Source organism: Psammomys obesus, unplaced genomic scaffold, assembly GCF_907164565.1.
Source record: "Psammomys obesus unplaced genomic scaffold, mPsaObe1.curated_primary_1811, whole genome shotgun sequence".
Lineage (NCBI taxonomy): Eukaryota > Metazoa > Chordata > Mammalia > Rodentia > Muridae > Psammomys > Psammomys obesus.
In genome coordinates, this window is record NW_026596034.1 from 17,638,939 (window position 1) to 17,659,330 (window position 20,392).

Below are 20,392 nucleotides of genomic sequence, written 5' to 3' on the forward strand. Positions count from 1 at the left end.
ATATAACTTTCTCTCAGCCACAGTTAGAATGATGTCATCAGAAGCTCTTACAATGTGTCACCTTTCTCAGGCTTAGTCTATTATAATTGTAAGTCTTAATATCATTCATGAATATTTCTAAAACATCCAACTGTTAGCAAATGCATTCATTCCCAATTAATTCTCCACATTTTCCAAATGAGCAAAGCTTGCCTTTTGGTTTACGTATTCTGATGGCCACTGTTTCTTTTTACTGAAGACCTTCTGCAACATTTTATTTCTATAGTTTCCTATCTGTACTCTTCAGTATATTCCAGAGGGAAAAAAAACAATAAGATATAGTATTAAACGAAGTTATAGTGAAATAGGAAGTAAGCTCTGACACACTTAAGAGGCTGAGAATCAAGTTGCTCAATTGATTGAAGCTGAGTACATCAACCATCACTGTAGTTCCACTGTGGTAGTGTTACACTGTAGAAGCCAAGAACCTGGTAATTTCTCAGTTGATAAGACTGGGTGTCTCAATGTTGCCAGTCTAGCTTTAAAAGTTTTGGAGAATTTCTGGTCTATCATCAAAGATGAAAGCCTGGAAACTGTGGTTTCCATATTAGCAAAGAAATCAGCACTAAGAGCAACAGGTAAAATAAACATAGTGTCAAGAGAGAAGCCAAATGGAATAAAGGCCAATAATCTTCCTATGTAATGTTCTTTATATTTAGTTACTACCAGAAAGGGTTGTTCCCCATTAGGGTGGGTCTTCCCATATTGAATAAAACCAGGACAATTCTGTAAGGATCTTAATAACTGTCAAATTGTATAACAGGAGATTCTAATTTACGGTAGGTTAACAATGAAGTTTATCAGGACACATATGGATAAAGCTTCATTTCAAAAGTACAATTGCAAACATATAGATATATGTATGTATAATATATAATATATATATATATATATTTATATATATTTCTCCATTTCAAAGCAATTCTCCATTCTTTCATGTCTTCATATTAATTGTATCCTTTTGGGAGCTCTTTACTTTTGATGGCTTTGTAAACTACCTTAAGTCTAACAAGCATGGGGTGCCTCTTCTCTTTGGGGTCTCATGAGTTTGTCAATATTACTATCAGAGAATATATCACCAACTGTTCTGATGTTTCGTTGCTATATCTGCCTCCTTCAAAATGATATCCATATTTGCCAAGCTGAACTATCATTAACCATGGGATCATGGGATCAATGTCTTTGGAATTGAATCCTGTAGTAAGTACTCTCATTGTGGAAATTGTAAGAATAATAATATACAAATTACTAATATATCATTGTTCTCTTGACTATCTAGAATGGTCACTTGAAATATCAGAGTTGTAGATATTGAGAAAAGATCACGTCTCCTTATATAACAGATTGGAAACTACTCACTGTTTTTCTGAGTTCACTGAGTTCAATAACTTTCACTTGAGGAACACAGATAAAAAGAGGCTATTTTCATTCTGTTGGAAACACATTATCTATGGGAAAAAACTAGCATATATTAAGTCATAGTAAAATTGAGGGTCTATAAGGATCATAGGCAAATCTCTTCTAACTAGAATTGGTGGAGGAAAGTCAACCTTCTAAAATTGCAATGGGCAATGTTAGGCATGTCAAGATAGGAAGGGGTCATTATCAAGAGTAGCTAAATGTCTGACTTAGATGTGAAGAATGTGAAGAAAGTGAAGGAATGAAGGCTAAGACTATCAACAGAGAACATTAATATAAAGATGTTCTGATTCAAATAGAAAATCTCCAAGTCACATTTCTGTACACACACACACATACACACACACACAGGGCGGGGGGAGGGAGACAAAGAGGTAGGGAGACAAAGAGGTGCCATGTGAAAACTCGGACATTTGCTCAACTATGTTCATAGCAGTTTTATTCATAATAGCCCGAATCTGGAAACAACCTAGATGTTCCTCAACTGAGGAATCAATACAGAAATTGTGGTACATTTACACAACGAACCACTTAATCAGCTATTAAAAACAAGAAAATCATGAATTTTACAGGCAAATGTATGGAACTAGAAAAGATCATCCTGAGTGAAGTATACCAAAAGTAGAAAGGCAATACTTATACTTATAAAGGCAATATTTATACTCACTTATAAGTAGATATTGGCCATATAATATAGGAAAAACATACTAAAATCTATAGCCCTAAAAAAGCGAAACAACAAGGAGTACTGGAGGGAAGATGTTTAATTCTCATTTTGAAGGAAAAACAGGATAGACACATTTCTCTTTCAATAGCCTCCTGAGTAACTTCTAAAGAGACTAGAACATAGGGGTGAAAACTCCAGGCAGGCATGAGCTTGACCTATTGACATTAATGATCTGTGTGGATATTGTCTTTGGAAATGGGGCCTTTCTCTCAGTTTGCATAGAGCAACCCTCTGTCCTAGTATAGGCTTGGGTTATTTGGTGATCTCCACAGGACTCTCTGAGTCAACAACTGGACTGAATGCAACACCAGACCCACCACTAGGTGGGAATTTCCTGCCTTCAAGAAACAGTTACTTCAGACTCTATACCTCCCATTTTTTCGAGTTCTAACAAGGATAATCGTCATAGATTTCAGGAAGATTCCATTCCACAGTGAACTTCAAATGCTCCCCAATTCCAAACATCTCTCCTTGCACTCTCCCTCCATCTCATCTCCTTATCAACCTTATTCTTCCTGCTCCAGTTCTCACACAATCCAAGTTCACCAAAATAATCCGTTTTATTTCCCCTTTCCAGAGATTCATGTCTTGTTCCTAATTTTGTTAGAATTGCTTTGAGTTTCTCTCCTTTTTTTTAATTTTTTTATTAATTACACTTTATTCATTTTGTATCCCCCCATAAGCCCCTCCCTCTTCCCCTCCCGATCCCATCCTTTTCCCCTTTTTGCATGCAATCCACTCCCCAAGTCCGCTGATAGGGGAGGTTCTCCTCTCCTTTCCGATCTTAGTCTATCAGTTCTCCTCAAAAGTGGCTGCATTGTCCTCTACCTTGGCCTGGTAAGGCTGCTCCCCCCTCAGGGGGAGGTGATCAACGAGCAGGCCAATCAGATTATGTCAGAGGCAGTCCCTCTTCCCATTACTATGTAACCCACTTGGACACTGAACTGCCATGGGCTACACCTGTGCAGGGGTTCCAGGTCATCTCCATGAATAGTCCTTGGTTGGAGTATGAGTCTCTGGGAGGTTCCCTGTGTTCAAATTATCTTGTTCTGTTGCTCTGCTTGTGGAGTTCCCGTCCCCCTCCAGCTCTTACTATTTCCCACTTCTTACATAGAATTCCATTCACTCTGCCTATCAGTTGGTCATCAGGCTCAGCATCTGCTTTGACAGTCTATACTGCAGAAGCTTTCAGAGGCCCTCTGTGGCAGGTTTCAAGGTTGTTTCCTGTTTTCTTCTGGCTTTCAGAGACCCTCTGTAGCAGGTTCCGAGGTTGTTTCCTATTTTCTTTTTCTTCTGATGTACATCCTCTTTGCCTTTCAGGATGGGGATTGAACATTTTAGTTAGGGGCCTCTCTTTTGCTTAGTTTGTTTAGATGTACAGATTTTATGGGTTTATTCTATGTTGTATGTTTATATGAGTGAGTATATACCATGCGTGTCTTTTTGCTTCTGGGTCAACTCACTCAGGATGATCCTTTCCAGGTCCCACCATTTACCTACAAATTTCATGATTTCCTTATTTTTCATTGGGGAGTAATACTCCATTGTATAGATGTACCACAGTTTCTGCATCCATTCTTCAGTTGAGGGGCATCTGGGTTGTTTCCAGCTTCTGGCTATTACAAATAAAGCTGCTACAAACATGGTTGAGCAAATGACCTTTTTGTGTACTTGCACCTCTTTTGGGTATTTGCCTAGGAGTGGTATGGCTGGATCTTGAGGAAGCGCTATTCCTAGTTGTCTGAGAAAGTGCCAGATTGATTTCCAGAGTGGTTATACAAGTTTACATTCCCACCAGCAGTGGAGAAGGGTTCCCCTTTCTCCACAACCTCTCCAGCATGTGTTGTCCCTTGAGTTTTTCATCTTGGCCATTCTGATGGGTGTAAGGTGAAATCTCAGTGTTGTTTTGATTTGCATTTCCCTAATGGCTAGTGAGGTTGAGCATTTCTTTAAGTGCTTCTCTGCCATTCGATATTCCTCTACAGAGAACTTAGCTCTGTACCCCATTTTTTAAGTGGATTACTTGGTTTATTGCTTTTCAGCTTGTTTAGTTCTTTATATATATTGGGTATGAGTCCTCTGTCAGATAAAGGGTTGGTGATGATTCTTTTCCAATCTGTAGGCAGTCGCTTTGATCTTCCATGCTCATGGCTGGGCAGGATTAACATAGTAAAAATGGCCATCTTACCAAAAGCAATCTACAGATTTAATGTAATTCCCACCAAACTGCCAACACAATTCTTTACAGACCTGGAAAGAAAAATGCTCAACTTCGTATGGAATAACAAGAAACCGAGAATTGCTAAAACAATCCTCTACAATAAAAGATCTTCTGGAGGTATCTCCATCCCTGATCTCAAGCTGTACTATAGAGCAACAGTTATAAAAACTGCATGGTACTGGCATAGAAACAGAATGGTGGATCAATGGAATCGAACAGAAGACCCAGAAATAAACCCACACACTTACGGACACCTGATTTTTGACAAAACCATACAATGGAAAAAAGATAGCATCTTCAACAAATGGTGCTGGTCCAACTGGATGTCTACATGTAGAAAAATGAAAATAGATCCATACTTATCACCCTGCACAAAACTGAAGTCCAAGTGGATCAAAGACCTCAACATAAAACCAGACACATTAAATCGGCTAGAAAAAAAAGTGGGGAATACCCTAGAACTCATTGGTACAGGAGAAAACTTCCTGAACAGAACACCAACAGCACAGGCTCTAAGAGCAACAATCAATAAATTGGACCTCATGAAATTGAAAAGCTTCTGTAAAGCAAAGGACACCGTCATCAAAACAAAGAGTTTCTCTCCTTTTAATATGATGTTGGTTAAAGGTTTTTGTAAACTTCCTTTACTACATTGAACTATCTTCCTTGTTTCCCTAAGCTCTTCAGGACTTTTACCATGAAGTGGTATTGAATTTTCAAAGGCCTTTTTGTGCTTTTAATGAGCATATGTTGGCTTTTCTTTCAATTTGTTTATATTGTGGATTACATTACTGATTTTCATATATTGAACCATCTCTGTACCTCTGAGATGAAGCCTACTTGATCATGGTATTTGATGCTTTTGATGTGTTTTTGGATTCAGTCTGCAAGTATTTTATTGATGTATTTTTATTTATGTTTGGAAAGAAAATTTGTAATTCTCTTTTTCTTGTTGAATCTTAATGTGATTAGGGTAACTATGACAGCATAAAATGAATTGGGTAATGTTTCTTTTTCTTCTTTTTATGTTTTCTGGATTGTCTTGAGCAGTATTGGAATAACTCTTCTTTAATAGTCTAGTAGAATTTGCTACTAAAGCAGTCTGTCTGGCCCTGGGCTAATTTTGGTTTAAGGCATTACGGCTTTTTAAGTTGGTGCTAGGATTCAAACTCAGATCATCCCCCTTGGATGCCAAACAATAGTTCCCATGGATTAACTTCCTTCTAGTCCCCTCAAGTGGAGATGACTTTGTATTTTTAATTCATTATTTTTTCCTATATTGTCATACATTTTTAGGCAGGTATCACCTATATGCCTCATAGTCAAAGACAGGCACATGGTGTTTAATTAAATATTTTACTCATGATGCTTATTATGCTGGAACTCGTTGACTGCTTAGGGAAGGTTATTTGAGAATGCTGATCCTGTTCCCATGCTGGGATTCGTGATTTGTAACACAGTTGTAGACCCCATGTTCAGTACATGGAAAGACCTCCAGCTAAGATTTCTTATTTAAGAGATGAATGTAAATTCTAGAATTCAGGGAATCCAGGAAGTATGGGAATAGATGCCATTACTTAGAATTTTCCCAGTTAAAATTATTAAGGTCCTAAATGTTATGTTATTTTTTCTATGAAAAAGCTAAATTACTTTTAAAATTTTAAAATAATTTAATATCATATGCTCTCTCTTCATCTTTACATATAAGTAGGAATAAAAAGAGGTAAAGAATGAACTTCTCCAGTTCAGAATAGTCAAGCTACCTTTCAACCTGTGAAAACATCTACTCAAATCTATCTTACAACTGAAGTTGACAAGCGTATGTTCTCTTTGAAAATAAAACATTTCTAGGTACTGAACAACCCATAATTTTATCTGCAGTGAACACTAATGTTTTTTCTCTAAATATTGCTAAATTAGAAGGCAATAGTTGGGCTTTATTATCACTCCTAGAACTACTGTTTAAATTGTGGTGCTTTGAGAACAGTTAACTCTCAGTTTTCATCAAATGATCAAATATAAGCAAGTTCTTTGATTAAATAAAATCAAATTGGATTTGTGACTGTCAGATTTTCACTTGGCTTTTTCAATCATGACTGAAATTGTATTTCTGCATATACCACGATATATTAATTTATCAGACTGTGCATGCAGAAGTTATTTTGTTGCATTAAAAAATTCATCAAGGAATAGATAGTTTAATATTGTGATTTGTATAACGAAGCATGTTTTGTAGTAGTGTCCTCCCAATGTTGAATGATAGTGGGACAGCACCTGATTTAATTGTGCTTCTATAGGTCTATGGTATGTTACTGTGCTTGGTGATACTATATATTCTTGTAACCACAGAGAATTCATTTATAGTAATATAAAAGGTTTTTTCTTTTTTCTTTTACTTCATTAATTACAGTTTATTCACTTTATATCCCAGCTGTAACCTCTTCTCCCATCCCCTCCCAACCCCACCCTCCCTCCCTCTTCTTCTCCTATGCGCCCCCCTCAATGGTAGGGGATGTCCTCCTCCTCTTCCATCTGACCCTAGTCTATAAGGTCACTTCAGGACTGGTTTCTTTGATATTTTTAAAATTATTATTGTAATGTATCATCGTTCTATTGGAAAGGCATCTTTTCATTAACGATGTAACTGCCTCTTCCTGATTCTTCCTTTGCACCTCACCTGAAGGACATACTATCTTTCTCTGTACTCATAGATTTTTTTTCCCCTCTGTTAGAATCTAGATCTGGAATGTTCTTTAATAGGGCCCTTTATTAAAAGTATGAAATTCAACTTCATATTATGGAATGGCACTGAAACTTTGAATTCATACAGCCATGCAGTAAGTCCTGATGATTGGAGATATTTTCTCAACAGGTAATGTGGGACCTTGTTTGCTTGTTCATTTTATGTGTCCTTGGAACCAAGCAGGCCACCATAGCTGCACAGATTAACTGCTTTCCTTTTACTCTGACATGGTTCCTGTCACAGATCCCAAAGTAATGTGAGCATCAAAAACAGACTTGAAAAATACCAAAGTTTTCTTCTTTAAATGTTGATTTTTCTCTTTGGCAGTTTTGTAAATAGTACAGAACCACCACAATCTTCTCTTACATATAGCAACTTTTCATGCTGTAATATATTGTCCAGTAGCTATTTTGCCACCTTTGTGTAATCATGTAGGAAATTGGATTGCACATCTCTAGAGTCCTGATCATTGATTAAACAGCACAGACAAGATAGGTGATTTGAACATTTGTTTATTTACCTCCTGGGTGGATATGGACAGAAGGCAAAGCACATGACTTCTGTAGACTTGATAGTGCTCAGAGAAGAAACAAATATGGTAGGTTTGTAGTTATGTTACCTTTGCGGAGCTTTTGGTGTAGCAGTACATGGACCTGGATTATCAAGACTCTTATGTTCTCAGAAGTATTCCCAGCATTACACACTCAGAAAAAAAGTAGGCTAAACATTTTCCAAAAGAATGCATTATGTACACACTAAAGTTGAAATAAAAGAAACAAAAGAAAACCAGAATTCCATGGTGGAATAACAAGTACATTTCTTAAAACATTACAATAATCAGAAAATGTCAAATATGAGGATGAATAAACACATCAATCTTAGAATAATGGTATCAAATAAAGACACCATTATTATCTTTAAAATTATATTGACACAGAATTTATTCTTATTTCTTAATTTGTATAACAAAGCACATTAAACAATTATAAGCATGGACATGTCTGTAAATATGTGAGTATAAATAAGAAGTATAATACAAAATTGACAGTCACACAGTCCATATCCCCGTTTGTGTGGGGGGAGTGTTTACTCAAGAGAAGAGTTGTTTCAGTAGGTTTAAAATAAAAGAATGTCACTTTCTGTCTCTGTGATGTTTTCATAATTTATACTATAAAATTTTTATAACTGATAATGAAGATATCTAGACCAGATAGATGATAGAGTATCATGACTCATATAGACTGTCATGAACCAAACCTGTAGAAGAAAAGCATTCAGTAAGCATTTAACCCCCACATCATAGAATGTGATTAGAAGTGTCTTTAATGAATGGAGCTGGCCATGTTGTATTTAGGGATGCCAGACTTCCTTATATCCTTTTTATATTCCTCCTGCTGTCTGGCATTTCTAACAATCTCTAATAAGTAAGCATGGCTTTTTTTTTCAGTGTAAAAACACCTATTTAAATTTTTAAATTTAAAAACACCTATTTAAACACCCTATCATGTTCCTTTCACCTCCTCTGATCATTGGGAGAGTTCTCACAGATTTCTATCAGGGCTCTGTGGGAAAAGGAGAAATGCTTACTGATGATAATAAAATATCATCCAAAATAAAATGCAAGCACAATCACTGTGGGTTAAAATGGATTCGTTAGCAAGCCGCTGTCAAAATTTGAATAGAGAAACCCTGGTCCTATTTTATTTAGAAGGCACCAGACAGAGCACATAATTTGTAGACTGGTTGTTGTACTGGAAATCTTACCTTGGTGTATATAGGAAATATGTCTATGGAGGGCATTTTTATTTCATTAAAGGGGAATTTCTTAATTTACTCAACTTTTGTAGAGAGCATAGGTCAGACATTATTACCAAACATAAAGATCTTGCCCTCTAAAATCATCGAGCAGGTATTCAATGAGTGAGAATATGTTCCTTAGAAAACCCTAGAGACAGATTATTATATCGTACATTATGCAAAGCTTTACCACAGGCAAAACAATCTGCAATGTTGATAGTGTTAGGCCTCTATTTTTAAACCAATTATTCCAAAGTTTTAGACAAATTATCTAGTCTGTTTTGCTTTTCCCATATGGAAATATGCATGCATATGGCCAGGGTTAAGTGAGAAGTATACAGTCTTCAGCCCAGTAGAATCACTGTGTCAAGCAAATGCTGGTGGTTATACAGGGTCAATGATATTGACCTCATTATTAAGCCAATCTAACAAGAAAACATTTTCATTCTATTTCCTTCCTTCCTTTTTTCTTTCCTTCCTTTTCTTAACTTTACTCTCTTTTTCTTTTCTCCCTCCCTATTTCCTTCTCCCTCCTGCCTTCGTCCCTCCTACCTTGGTCTCATATAGTCTAGTCTGCTTTGGAACTTGTAGTAAGATTTGTTAGCAAGTGTCTGTCTGAATTTAAATAGAAAGAGGAACTCCAGCTCCTGTTTTATTTAGAAGGCGATAGACATGGCAACAACTTTTGTAGACTATGTTTCCTACAGGGAATCTTACCATCATGTATATGAGGATAAACTGAAATTCTATTCCACCGGAAGACCTGAAGACTGTGTAAAAGCCTCCTAAACTAATTCTACTTAAACATACTTTAGAATAGCCTCCCCCCCCACTTCATTATAGTTGTGGTTTAGCAGCATAGTTGTTAGTTTTGTCTATGCATTTATATTCTTTTCTAATTGCTCTGTTGAAAAGATAATTTGTTTGTTTTTGAAGTTAAGCTTATTTTCTGTCTAGATGTTTCTCTTCATAAAAATAATGAATAAGTTGCCACAGCACTTAACTTGTAATTATGTTCTCATTTTTTTCATTTGAGTTACCTTAGTTCATTTTAAGAAGGAGGAGGTAGTCATTTTGAAAAAGCACAGTAAATTATCGGTTCTGTCACTAACAGAAAGAATTATCAGATTGAGTACTTATATGTCAGCAAATGTCTTGGGTAATAATAATCCCTTTATTGCAAGCTAGCTTTGTGCATATGTATGTAAGTTATAGGTTTAGTTCTCATCTAAGTTTTATGTCATTAAGGAAGCAGAGGAATACTATGGTTCCTAAAATCAAGGCCACACAGGTTTCTAACCTCGGTTTGGGATATAAATCACTTTGTTATCATAAACAATGCAAATTAATTACATGATATGAACTTATTTCCTCAAAGTGGATGCTTTCAGGACTTAAAAAAAGATGAAGTCTTCATTTAAATTATAGAAAGGTTTTTTTTTTTTCTGTCAAACTCACCAAAATGACAGCATCCTTACATGGCTTTGATGTTGGTTTTGTCTTTTAAACCCCTTTATTCTGTTCATTAAATGATATATTTCATTGAATTTAAGAAACAATACATGGGTATGAATAAATGCCTTGAGTCCCTTTGCCAGGGTTTCAAATTGAGTTAACACTTACTCAGTGTGGGTCCATATACTTAAATCTTCATACTGACAGGATTAGAAAGTGTGTCATATCATCATCTGTTCCTGTGTAAAGACCTTGGGGCTTCTGACTTAAGAATCAATGTACTGAGTCCTCCTACTGTCACTTTGCTCTCTCCCATCCATCTTTCAGTCCACTGTAGATCATATTAGATAGGGCATATAAAAATGTGTTTTATGAATATGTTGCTAAACAAATACAATTTTACTCAATGACTCCTCAGGATAGTCAGCTAACATGAGCAAGTCTGCCTGTTTTTATTTTCTGTTAGAAGTAACGTTATGCATGTCAATGCACACCACAGAACATTAGCTGAACATAGTCACTTAATTTTGTAACTAATCCTTGTTGACAGGTGCCGTGCCCTCCAATTTACAGAGGAGGAGCTTGTCATAGAGATTTCAGAAGTGACAGAGCTTAGCTGCAGGAACATATCTGTCTAGAAATGAACCATTTCAACATGAAATTGTCGTCCTTGAGATGAGGTATCACGGTGTTTTAAAAGTTAACATTGAACTATTATCTTCTGGTTTTTGGTTCACATGTGCCAGGATCATCAGTGTTTAACATTTTTCCTAGTACTCAGTCATCACTCGTTCCCAGCATCTTGAATAGCCATGCATCTCTGTATTCACTGAAATTCATCACAAAAGGAGGCTTGCCTGATTAAGGCTAAGTCTGGATATACATACCATTTTTCTAATGGCATGACTGTAAATATTTAGATAGCAATTAGTTCATGTTATCTTAGATATTCAAAAGTATTAAGATTATTCCTGAAGTCTAAGATTTTGTGACTGCTGTAGATTGTTGACCAGGTTTGCAGTATTAGGTATATTAGGTATAAATTCTTGTGGAACAGCCTCAAATCCAAGCAGAGAGTGGTTGGCTCCTCCTGTAATATTGGTGACACCAGTGTGCCAGTGGGCACATCATACCCAGCAAGTTGCTGTTGTATATACTAGAGATCACAAGTGGATAATATTGCTGCTGCCTTCCCTCACTTTTTGTATCACTTTTCAGTTGAAAAAAGCTATTAACTTACTTCCTGTTCGATTTGTCTGTAAGGTGAAATCAGCTTGAGCTATTTTCATTTTTATTTGTGCTTGTCTCCTTTTTTTTCCCTTTTTTTTAATAGTTTTTTTTTATTTATAACAATTTATTCACTTTGTATCCCAGATGTAGCCTCCACCCTCAGTGGAACTTGGCACCACCCTGAAAGAATTCTAACTTCACACTTTTGGAGAAGTTTACCAAGATGGCTTCAGAGTAGACTAACTGTATACAACACATAAAAAAAAAGACACATTTATCAGAGTCATGGTCAGACTGTTACATTTAACAATCAACAGCATGGGTGAGAAAAGGTCTACAGTAAAACCCTTTGGTGGAATGCTTTACAATCCTACCTTCCTCCCTCAGTTCCTCCCATGCCCCTTCCCCAGTCCACTGATAGGGGAGGTCCTCCTCTTTCCTCTGATCCTAGTCTATCAGGTCTCATCAGGAGTAGCTGCATTGTCTTCCTCTGTGACCTGGTAAGCCTCTTCCCTTCTCAAGGGGAGGTGATCAAAGAGCCAGTGTGAGCTATTTTAAGAGAAAGGTTCTTTTTTTTTTTTTTTTTTTTTTTTTTTTTTATCCTTTAGAAGTTTATTTCTTCAAAATGTTAAAGACTTTCTTTTTCTACATGTTTACACTGGAAGCTCTCATGCCCAAGGTTTTAAACTGCCATCCTTAGTTCCACGTTCAGATTTTTAAAGTTTCACTCTGTGCACTTCAAACATGGTGCAACACTTGTGATTGCATAACAAACTTCTTCTCTCAGGGACGCCACAGGTTCCGTTTCTGTCTGCTCTTGCTTCACCTTTCCTCAGTGCAACATCTGGTCAAACACCAAGTGCTAAGGATTCCTTCTTTTTTTTTATTTTTTTATTTTTTTTTAAGGTTTCCTCCATTTTATTTTATTTTTTACATGTTCCCTTAATAAATGGCCTTGGAAATGCTCATGGACATTTACAAAGGTTTCTTCCATTTTATTTCATTTTTTACATGTTCCCTTAATAAAAGCCATAGTGTTTTAGATTTCTTTTTTTTTTTAATTTTATTTTTCTTTTTAGTTACATTTTGTTAACTCTGTGTCCCAGCTGTATCCCGCTCCCTCATTCCCTCCCCAACCCCACACTCCCTCCCTGGTCTCCTCCCTGCCCCTTTCCAAGGATTCCTTCTTAACATTCATTTAGCCAGTCCCTTTGTGTCTATGCTAAATCCTTCCTGGGCACTAACCTTGGTTATCTCATACCCTGACAAATACAATAACCTCCCTCCTACACAAACTCAAAATGCGTCACGTCACCTTGCTACAGCCACAGTCTTCCATATAGAAGTCAGCCTGTGGTGTCATCAGCCTCTTAACACAAAATCCCATGACTCCTTAGAAAAGACCTATTTTAAAGACAAAGGAGACCCTTGGTCACCAGTCATTCTGACCACATCTCTAAGTACATTTTTTTTCTGATCTCTCTACTTGTGTATCACGTCACAGCCAACTGTACTGAATATTCACATAATAGTCAGTATAAGCGGTTAAAAATAAATAAATTCTTTTTTTTTTTCTGGTAGGCAACCAAAAATAATTTCTTTGTCTTTTTCCTTCTTTTTGTTTGTTTGATTATTTTTTTTAATTTTTTTCTTTATTATTATTTATTTATTTTTGATAATATAATCTTGCTAAATAACTGTGGTAAGTCCGGAAATTGTTAAGTAAACAAGGCTGACTTTAAAGTTTTAGCAACTGTCCTTCTGTCTTTTGCTTCTAAAACTCTGGGATTTTATGCATGCATGGTTTAAAAGGCATCAACATGCCATTTAGAGTTCCTGACATGCCTTCAAAAGAACCATCAGCCAACTCTCTCATCATCATTCCTTGTTTCTTTCAATAAAAGAATAATTTAAAGAGCAAGTGACACACATGCTGTATTCATACTGCTTCAAAAGGAACAAAAGTTACTCTATTTTCAAAAGATTTTAATTTATGTCTTAACCTCTACACATATTTTTTCACATTTTCAACCTTCATACGTCCCTTTAATAATTACTTATTGAATCCCCATCACTTTGTGAGCACTGTTACAGATAATAGCACAGTACTCATTAGCAAATGTGGACCTGACTTTTCACCCCCATGTCACTCACAGTATAATTGTGTTAAAGATGTTAATCACTTACATAAGTGTAAAATTCAACTGGAAAGTGTTGTGGATTGGTGCGCATGCTACTGTGACTATTTTTAGAAAGAGGGCTTGCACATATTCCTGAGTTCAAGGAAGCAGTGATGGAATCCACTGAATAAGATTTAGCAAAGTTAACTCATGGGAGAACAAAGACAGAATAACAACTTCCAGTGAGTGGGAAGAGAACAGGAAACATGCCTGTGAGAGGAGAGAATATGGCGGTTTAAATGACACAGAATAATTTGAAGGAAATACATAGGTTGGCATGGGGCTTTGTAACAGGGGAAAAAAGGCCCACATTTTTAGATCAGAGAAAGACTGATTTGCAGAAATAGCATTATAAATGACAAGTGGTATTTAATACTACCTTTCTCTTGAATTATGTTGAAAGAGACATCAGAACAAAACCGAACAACAACTTCAGCATAATGTGTATAACAGGCTAATTGTCTAACAGGGAGCCATGCATTATAGGAATAACGTAATAAAATATAGTATTTGTAGACTCCTCACTATCTTGTTTAAATTAAAAACTCTGTGACTCAACTAAAATTATGTAGTGTTAGAACCCTCAGAACAAAAGTGGAAGGAAAGAGTGAGAAAGAATTTGGCAATCTTGAGTGGCGTTATGTGTGTTTATTTTGGTTATAGTGATTCTGCAGAACTTCACATGCATATATACTTGTCAAAATGTGCACAATGAATACAAACACGGAGTAGTTGTGGATCAACTGTAAGATATGCAATAATAAAGCTATAAAATATGCAGTGTCTTACATCAGAAATCTCTATTATTACTTGGAAGGGTAGAGGCCTCAAAGGCCCACTTCAAGAAATATTATGGCTCAAGCCAGGAGCCAGATGCTCCTATTCTAGGGTATAATGGATGGATGGCAGGAAAATGTTGAGATTATTTGTGAGGAACTCTCGGGAGGGGGAGCTATGTTTTAAGAGAATTACAGGAAACCACTCAAGAAAGCTGGATGCATCCAAAGGTGGGAATGCTTCAGAAATACTGACTTTCATGAGGCTACTTTGTCACCTATTAAGTGAGTTTCCACTGGACTAACAACAGCATGTGTCGCTCATCGTATATAATTGTCTCTTCTCTTAAAATTAATCATGTTAAAATTCACAAAGGCTGTTAAAACCGCCAGGAAACATCACAAACTATATGTGTGTAACCATTTTATTTTGAAGACACATTGTAAGAGTAAAACAAATGCTAATGATTGTTGGTTCATGCTATATTAAGTAGTTTTGAAATAGTTGCCAGGGAAAAATATAGAGGTGCTATCTTCTGAGGGGTATTAAGCCTAAAGTCCAATTTGCTAAATCTTCCTTTCAGAACAGAAATAGGAAGCAATCACAAAGGACACAGCAGGGATGCTCTATTACACAAAGTCATTCTTACTGTTAAAAAAAAAATCATCCAACTATAAGGTCTGCAAAACCAAAAGAACAGGCTGGTTGTGGATGCAGTCCAAGCACCTACTCATCTAAGTAAAAAACTTAAATTCATCTACTTACCTTGTTTAAGGCTAAGAAAAGTTTTTCAAGGCCTTACAATTTGCTTCACCAGTGATTTTCTTTCAGGTGATTTTCAGGGACTCAAAGACTATTAAGAAATGATGAAAGGGGCTCAGAAAAAGTGCTTGCTGTGCATGGCTCTCAACTTAAAAGCGTTATAGTAGCTTGTCTCTGCAATCCCAGCATTCCTGTAGGAAGACAGAAGATAGGGGAATGTCTGGAAGATCATTGTACAGCCATATGGTATATGCAATACTGAACAACCACAGACTTCCTCAATACCAAGGTGGAAGTGAAGAAAAGGACACCCAGAATTCTTTAGACATCTACAAGTGCATTTTGACACATATGTACCCATAATCATGAGCACACACACACACACACAGAGAGAGAGAGAGAGAGAGAGAGAGAGAGGAGGACACAGATAAAGGGAAAGAAGGAAGAGGGTAAGGTAGAGTATCAGACAAGGAAGTAAGAGGAATAAGGAGATGAGGAAGGGAGGAAGCTAGGGGAGGGGAGACTAGGGGAGAAAAGGTACTATTTGCTATTTTTGTATTTTAAGTATAGTACATATCTACTCTTTGCAGAAAAATTTGCCTTTTCAAAAGTCAAGAAAATGACAAATGTATTACAAAAAGAATGTCACTTTTCTCTATTCATTCAAATAAATGAACCCTGAATGTCTACTGCCTCTCATTGATTTTGATACAGCTGGGACACAGAGTTAACAAATTGTAACTAAAAATAAAAATAAAAACAAAAAAATTAAATAAACTGTAATTAATTTAAAAAATTAAAAATGTAATTAAAAAATAAATAAAATTAAAATTAAAAAAAAGAAAACTAATTTCAGGAGAAGTTGTCCTTTGCCCATCGTTCTCGTGGAAGCTGGTCTTCTCTCGCGTCCTGAGAATAATCTCCCAGTTCAGCTCCAAACTCAGCACAATTCCTCAAGTTCTTGCTCACCACAACATTGCATTTTCTGACTCATCTGAACTTTGTGTCTCATGCATGATTCTTCTTATAGTATCTTTTTTATCAGTCTGTGTTTGCATCTCTAGATAAATGTTAGCCTGCCAAATAACAGAAATAATTATATATGGTCTATGGTCGGTGACCTTGCAGTATGAAATGTCTCTATATATTCACAAGTTTTGTTTATTAGTATTTTTAAGATTACTAAAGCTTTAGATGGAGGATATAATCATACATCATGAACTGAGTTTTATAGACTTTACCTGTAAGAGATATAAGAGCGTTCAACAAAATCTGTATTCTAGGCAAAGTTCAACATTTGTTATAATATGGTAACACCCACCTGGCAGTCAGCAAGGATAGCATCACTTGATTATATAAGTAATGAACATGCTAATCAATGGTGGAACACAATAACTATATAGATAATATTTCTCCTACTGATACTTGAGTTTACATAATATTATATATGAATGCTAAATATCTATGGCCTAATGAAGCATTTTTTCTATGGTAACCACTTTTGCATTCTTTTCTCATGACTATATCAAATCCATGAAATTATTAAGCAACTAAGGAAAACCAGAAATAGGAGGCCTAGGTCTTTCCAGTGAAGAGCACATTGGATGACTGTATGGTACCAAATAGTCAGCTGTGAAAACATACAAACAAGGAACATTATAAGGACTGGAGAGGTTATATTTAGGAATAAAAATATGTGTGTGTGTATATACATACACACACACACACACACAGACACACACACACACATATATATATATGCAGAAAAATATGTGTATGCAATAATGATTAGTAAAAATGAAGCCATGAATTAGAAAGAGAAAGTGGAAAGGTATATCCTAAGGTTTGTAGTCAAGAAAAGGAAGGGAGAAATATTGCAATTATACTATAATCTCAAAAACACAATGAAATAAAAGCTTTGGTGCTTCCAAAAAAAACGAAGTTAGAAGATTAAACCCTGAAATGGAAGACAGATGAATATCATGCATTTGATAAATTATTTTACTAGTACACAGAAAGAAGACTTAAAAACCAATATTAAAATTAAATGGGCAAACATGAGTAGACATTTTTCCCAAAAATATATCCAAGAAACCAAATTCATTAAAATAGGGTTAACATTATTAGCCATAAGTAAAATATAAACCAAAATGAGATTCCACTTCATATCAACTTTAATGATTATATACAAAAAGTTACATCATAAACAGTGTTAGAAAGATTATCGAGAAATTGGAACTCCCATGGATTGATGACAAGGATGTATAGTGGTACAGCTGCTCTGGAAACATCTAGGAAATTTTCTCACATGTGAACCATAATGTGATACAGCCATTATACTCCAAGATATATAAGCAGAGGAAATAAAAATAATCATCGCTAAAAATTCCCATCAATGCATTTAGGAGTGTTTTTCATTCAAGGCAAAATGTAGAGACTAAACAAAGTCTATAATTATCAAATAACCATATAAATATAGCAATCATAGGGTAAAATACTCTTCAATAAGAAAATCCAGCCATCTCCTAATACATGTTACGACATTGTAAGAAAACATTGAACCTTGAAAATATTATAAAAAAAGTCAATCACCAAGAGACTTGAATTGTGTAAGTCAAATAAGCAAATCTAGCCAGACAATTGTAGATCTCTGAATCCCAGCATGATGTGCAGAGGCAGGTGTTTCTCTGAGACTTTAAAACTACCAGAATATATGAAGAACTAAAGAAGTTAAAAAGCAGCAAATCAAGCAATCCGATTAAAAAATGGGGTACAGAGCTAAACAGAGAATTCTCAGTAGAGTAATACAGAATGGCAGAGAAATACTTAAAGAAATGTTCAACGTCCTTAGCTATCAGATAGAAAAAAATCAAATTGACCCTGAGATTTCACCTTCCACCCACCAGAATGGCCAAGATCAAAAGGACCTCTGAAAATCTCTGCCCTGCAGACTATCAATGTAGATACTGAGACTTATGGGCAACCTTTGGACAGAGTGCAAGAAATCTTAGGAAAGAAGTGGGAAATAGTAAGATCTGGAGAGGAAAGGAACTCCATAAAGAGAGCAACAGAAACAAACAAACAAAAAAAAAAAATCTGAGCACAGGGGTCTTTCCTGAGACTGCTATTCCAACCAAGGACTTTGCATGGAGATAACCTAAGACCCCTGCACAGATGTAGCCCATGGCAGTTCAGTATCCAAGTGGGTTCAATTGTAATAGAAACAGGGACTGTCTCTGACATGAACTGATTGGCCTGTTCTTTAATTTCCTCCCCCCGAGGGGGAAGCAGCATTACCAGGCCACTGAAGAAGACAATGCAGCCACTCCTGATGAGACCTAATTGACTAGGATCAGAAGGAAGGAAAAGAAGTCCTCCCCTATCAGTGGACTTGGGGAGGGGCATGCATGCAGAGGGTGGAGGAAGGGAGGGATTGAGATGAGAAGAGGGAGGGAACCATGGGGGGGGGATACAAAGTGAGTAAAGTGTAATTAATAAAGAAAAATTAAAAAAAAAAAACAAAACAAACAAACAAACAAAAACTCAAGTGACAACACATGCTGGAGAGGTGGTGGAGAAAGGAGAATCCTCATCCATTGCTGTGGGAATGAAAACTTGTACAACCACTTTGGAAATCAATCTGGCGCTTTCTCAGACAATTAGAAATAGTGCTTCCTCAAGATCCAGCTATACCACTCCTAGGCATATATCCGAAAGAGGCTCAAGTACACAACAAGGACATTTGTTCAACCATGTTTGTAGCAGCTTTATTCGTAAAGCCAGAACCTGGAAACAACCCAGATGTCCCTCAGTTGAGGAATGGATACAGAATTTGTGGTACTTTTACAAAATGGAATACTACTCAGCAATTAAAAACAAGGAAATCATGAAATTTGCAGGCAAATGGTGGGACCTAGAAACGATCATCCTGAGTGAGGTATCCCAAAAACAGAAAGACAAACATGGTATATACTCACTTATATAGTCCTATAAGATAGGATAAATATACTGAAATCTATCCACCTAAAGAAGATAAACAAGAAAGAGGACCCAGAGTATGATGATCAATCCTCACTTAGAAAGACAAATGGGATGGACATTGGATGTAGGAACCAACAAGTAACAAGGCAGGAGCGTACCACAGAGGCCTCTGAAAGACTTTACCTAGCAATGTATCAAAACAGAAATTAAGACACATAACCAAACCTCCGGCAGAATGCAGGGAACCAAAAAAAAAAAAAAAAAAAAAAAAAGGTGGGGTGGGGGGAGTTAATACGACCTGGAGAGAACAGGAGTTCCACAAGAACCAAATATATCTGGGAATAGGGGTCTTTTATGAGACTGTTTCTCCAAACAAGGACTATGTATGGATGCAACCTAGAGCCCCTGCTCAGATGTAGCCATTGGTAGCTCAGTATCCAAGTGGGTACCCTAATAAGGGGAACAGGGACTGTTTCTGACATGAACTCGATGGCGGGCTCTTTGACACGCCCCCACACCCAGGAGAAGCGCCTTGCTAGGCCACAGAGGAGGACTTTGCAGCCATTCCTGAAGACACCTGATTAACCAGTATCAGATGGACGGGAAGGAGGTTTTCCCTTATTAGTGGACTTGTAAAGGGGCAGGGAGGAGATGAGAGTGGGAGGGTGGGATTGGGAGAGAAAGAGGGAGTGGGATACAGCAGGGATACAAAGTTAACAAACTCTAATTAATATGAAAAAAAAAAAAAAGCTAACCAAGTCTACAGGTCTATTTAGTGAGTTTCTGTCCAGCAAGAACTACAGAGTGAGAACCTGTCACAAAGACAAAAAAGGCAAATCTATAAAAATAGAAAGTAAATTTTAGTTTCTAGGGCTGGAGGTACAAAAATTATTAGTGGGAATCCTGGGATGACTGTTGATAGAAAAAGATTTTCTTTGGAGGAAGAATTATAATATTGTTTTAAAATTGGTTTGGGTGACTCTGCAAATGTTAATATATCAAACCCACTGAATTTTACACTTTAGGTGGGCGAAATATGTGGTAGTTAGAGTCTATCTAAA